Source organism: Mastomys coucha, unplaced genomic scaffold, assembly GCF_008632895.1.
Source record: "Mastomys coucha isolate ucsf_1 unplaced genomic scaffold, UCSF_Mcou_1 pScaffold6, whole genome shotgun sequence".
NCBI lineage: Eukaryota > Metazoa > Chordata > Mammalia > Rodentia > Muridae > Mastomys > Mastomys coucha.
The window spans coordinates 99,600,674-99,601,950 of NW_022196912.1; the positions used below are offsets into that span (position 1 = coordinate 99,600,674).

General features: G+C 50.4%; 1 protein-coding gene across 1 annotated transcript in view; it reads left to right on the plus strand.

Moving 5' to 3' along the window:
- The window catches only part of Vsx2 (visual system homeobox 2), a 23,159-nt gene that overhangs the window by 18,459 nt on the left and 3,423 nt on the right, over positions 1–1,277 (plus strand). The window lies entirely within an intron of this gene.

Genomic DNA, 1,277 nt, shown 5'->3' on the forward strand with positions numbered 1-1,277 from the left:
GGGGGAGGGGAGGGGAGGGGAAAGGGGGAAACAGACACCCCCAGGAGACCCCAATGTCTTTTAGATTTAGCCCCTACCAATCAACTCAGGAGCCAAATATACAGTCCCTAAGGTGTCACCTCTTCTCTGACCCAATACTATATAGAATGTCATATTCCTTACTTGACCCAGGAATGTCACCCACTTCATCAAAATTCCATTCAATGTTAGGCCTGGAATGGTGGGGAGCAAGGTATGTGGGGGGCTAGTGACTCAGTTGGGAGAGGGCAGGAACATGTGGCAGATGAGTGTTCAAGGAGATCTGTTAACTGCTGCCAGACACCGGGAAGTGCACTCACTGTTCTGGGCTCACACTCTGGTGCTCTTCCTGGACTGTGGTGAAGAACAGGGCCAGGGGATTTGCTCTTTAAAAAAAAAATTATTATGCCATGTGTTTGGGTGTCTTGCTTGTGTGTATCTCTGTGCACTTCTTGTGTGCCTGGTGCCCGCAGAGGCCAGAAGCTGGTGTCACACCCCCAGAACTGGAGTTGCCGAAGGTTGTGAACTTCAAACCCGGGTCCTCTGGAAGAACAGCTAGTGTTCCTAACCACTGAGATGTCTCTCCAGCCCCTGGAATTTGTCCTTTTGTGAACCAGAGGGGCCTCTTACAGGCATGGCCTGTAGGTTGGGTATCTGTAAATGTGGCTCAACACAAGGTTGTAAACTTAGAATGTGATAGATAAGGTTTAGGCCTTTTGAAAAAAAAAAAGGCCTATGTGGTATATTATGCGGTATTCAAGCCAGAGCTTCATAGATGACAACATCCTGTGGCAGTGTCAGGAGGTGTCACTTGTACCCTGAAGGTGTAACTCTGCACCTGTGCAGACACCTCAGCTGCAAACTGAGGACCGTACTGGATGTTGCCCACCTGCCCAGCCTTGTCTGAAAATGTCCCTAGCCTGTCTCCCTAGAATGGCTTTGACTTAAAACAACAAATGGGCCAGGCAGTGGTGGCGCACGCCTTTAACCCAGCACTTGGGAGGCAGAGGCAGGCAGATTTCTGAGTTCGAGGCCAGCCTGGTCTACAGAGTGAGTTCCAGGACAGCCAGGGCTACACAGAGAAACCTTGTCTGAAACAAACAAACAAACAAGCAAACAAAACAAAAAAGCCCAAATGAACCCGTTTTGCCCACGGTAGTCTTGATGCCATCATCCTGAATACCCACCCTGAGTCTGGGACTCCTGGAGACCCTGTGGAGGAGGGGAGCTGGATTAACAACCACTACCCCCACCCCCGC